Below are 3,253 nucleotides of genomic sequence, written 5' to 3'. Positions count from 1 at the left end.
TTCAGTCTTTAAAAATAAAATAATAAATAATGTACATGTGTAATCAGTACTCAAAATGTCATGGTTTAAAACAATAAGCATTTATTTGGCACATGAATCTATAGGTTGGACTCAGTGATCCTTCTGGTCTGATGCTAGCTTCTTCAGGCATCTGGGGTCAGTTAAGTGGTTCTGCCTCTAAAAGATGGCCAGCTATTGGTTGGTGCAATGGGGATACTTGCTCTCATTATCTGAAACTCTAGTCCATGTTTGCTCCTATGTGGCAAAAGCACAGCCTGAGGGCAAACCCCGATGCACATGTACTTTTTCACACCTCTGCTTGTGTCACATTGGCTACTATTCCATTAGCCAAACAAGTCACAGAGTCAATCTCAGAGTCAGTGCAAGAGAGCACTGCTACAGTGTGTGGAATCAGGGAAGGGACAGACTTGTACCCAGTTTTGTAATCTACCACTCCTTACTAATTGATAAAGGAGACAGATAGTAGGTTACACAACAAATAGAAGGTCATCACAGTAGGGCATCACACATTCTTTGTAGGTTATAACAGGAAATATTTTACTATTACTAGTGATTAAAGAAATATACATTAATGTGGGCTTCAAGTCTTATTTTGCAGAAGAGAAAACTAGAGGCTGAAAGCCTTGTTATGATGATGGGTAGATGCCTACCCAGCCTGCAAGCCAACCAAGATCCCTAGCTCCAAGTTCAGCAGCCAAAGGCAAGTCTCGGTTCATACTCTGGCTCTGTCATGTCTTAGTATAAGTAGTATAACTTTTATAACATTTCTAAGACTCAATTTCACCTCTGTAAAATGAGAGCAATAATGCCTACCTCACAGATTATGAGGACTAAGTGAGATCATGTAAAAACATTCTTTGAAGGTCCTGATACCTATTCAGTTCTTACCTCCTTTTTTCCATTTTGATGCAATTTTGTGAAACCAGCTACAGAATAAAGCAAAATCAGAAAAGCCCAGACAAAATAAACTAGCCAATAAATAGATAAAACTATAGAGACCAAGAAGAAACTTTAATTTTTGTGTTTAACTGGTGACTGTTCATTCTGTTGTTAATTCACCCAGCAATTATTGAGCGCCTCTGCTGGACTTGACACTGTGCTAGGCATTGGGAATACAGTGGCAAACAGAAGGGGGCAGGTTCATACCCTCATGAAGCTTAGAAGCTAATGTCCAAAACAGACAATAACCAAATGATCACATTAATTAGTACTGTACAACACCCTTGGTTAGTTTTAGTTGGAAAGCATATAATTGGAATATGTGACCCAATTAAGGGTAGGAGGAGGCCAGGTAGAGTCTCCTTGATAAATGGATGAGTAAGTTGAGGTATGAAGGGGACAGTAATTATTTCATCTAGACTACAGTGGTGTTATAAGAAGGGGCCCAGCCATGTAGCCTCTGTAGGGAATGACAAGGAGATTATCTTAACCCTTAAAGCAATCGGAAGTCATGGAAGGAAAGAGATGAGCAAAATTGAGATTTGGAAAGCTTTCACTGGGATCAGGTTGGAGAACAGATAAGCGCAGGGAAGAGGTGGATTCAGCTAAATTATCAGACTATTGGAAGATTCTTGAAATTATAATTCATTGATTATTTCCATTTTTAAAAAATGAAGTAATGGTAGACCTGTTAATTCTACTTTGGGAAGCATACACTCTAGGGAAATACACCCCAAACACTTGTACATTGATCAGAAATGGTCAGCGACTAACATTAGACCACAAATTGTACATTTTAGTATGAAATTATTGAATAAATAGGTGTTAGACAGCTAAATTATTATTAAAATCTGTGTGTATTGGTCATTAAGAACCAACGGGGTCATATTTATTTTATCATTACTGATTTTAAAAATCCATGTACTTAGCCAGGTTGCCCCTACCCTAGTGTCACATTTCCGGGAGAAATATTAAGTGGGTTTGATATTTCAATATGAAGAGATCCTGCAGAGATACAAAGTACAGCAAGAAAGTGTAGATGATGTAAAGAAGATGTTAAGTGTTCAACAAGCTGAATACAAATTATTAGCAGAACACTGATTATTATGAAAAGCTCATGAGCAAACTGAGCAAAGTTCAGAAGACAGACTGAAATATTTCCTCAGCTTGGGTACTTGGTTTAAAAAGACTCAAGAGTAACACTTGACTTTAACAGCAGTGTTGGGAATGGAGTCTACTTATTCATCATTGAAGGAGTTCAATTATATTGCTTCCCAAAGAAGGTTGAGAGACTATGCTTCCCACACCATGTAATTGTAGCTTGATCCACTAGTCACAGATTCTTAGAAATAAGTAAATACACAGATCTTCAATCCTGATTCTCAGTTTCAGCATCTTCACAGTAATAACTGTACATTCCAACTTTCTGGTACTTTATAGCACCTTTTCTTCTACTATTGTAAAGTGCCTGTGAGAAGTGACTATATTTTAAATATCTCAGCTTAATAAAAAATGTAAGAAGTTAAACGTAGATCTGAGAAACATTTAGACATCTGGAAAGCAATTTTTTAAATATTATTGAAATTTGTTCTTAAAAATGAATTTTCAAGTTGCTGCTGAATCTCCTAGAATAAACCTAGACTGCATTGACATGTAATTGTTTTCTCTTTCAGAGTGAAAACTATAGCTTCCATAAGAAACATTTGGAGGTTCCTAAAGATGACAGATAAATGAACTAACCTAATCTGCAAAATTAAACTATAGAAAAGAATATGGACCTTGAAAAGATGGGTCTGGTTCAAATTCCTTCTCTTAGTTGAGAAAATCCCATTGCCCTTTGAAATTGCAGCTTCCTTGTAGGAAAAACAGGGATAAAAGTAACTATCTTTCAGGATTCATAGGAAATTTAAATGAGGTATTGTATATCAAGTAGCTGAGGAACACTCAATTCAAACATTAGAGGCCCTTCCTTATCTTTCACAGAGTTGAATGGGTTTCTTGGTGCATTTTTTTCCTCTTTCCCAGCTTGGCCCGCTTGATAATGAAAGTAACACCTTTCCAAGTAACATTGGAAATTTGACCTCCTTATCGGAAAAAGGTGTATAGACATCTCTGGAGTCAGGCTACCCCACATAAAGCTTGGATTTTGGCTTTACTGTGGCTGCAGGTATTTGAGGATGCAATTAGCTGAACTAATCTTGCACAAATTCCTAAGTAAGACTTCCTATGTGGTTTTCATCTAGCTGTTCTATCTATCCCAACAAGAGTCTGTTGCTAGACCTCAAAATCACGC

This window comes from Sapajus apella, unplaced genomic scaffold, assembly GCF_009761245.1.
Source record: "Sapajus apella isolate SASKATOON/1434 unplaced genomic scaffold, GSC_monkey_1.0 scaffold10, whole genome shotgun sequence".
NCBI lineage: Eukaryota > Metazoa > Chordata > Mammalia > Primates > Cebidae > Sapajus > Sapajus apella.
This window is presented reverse-complemented; position numbering follows the sequence as displayed.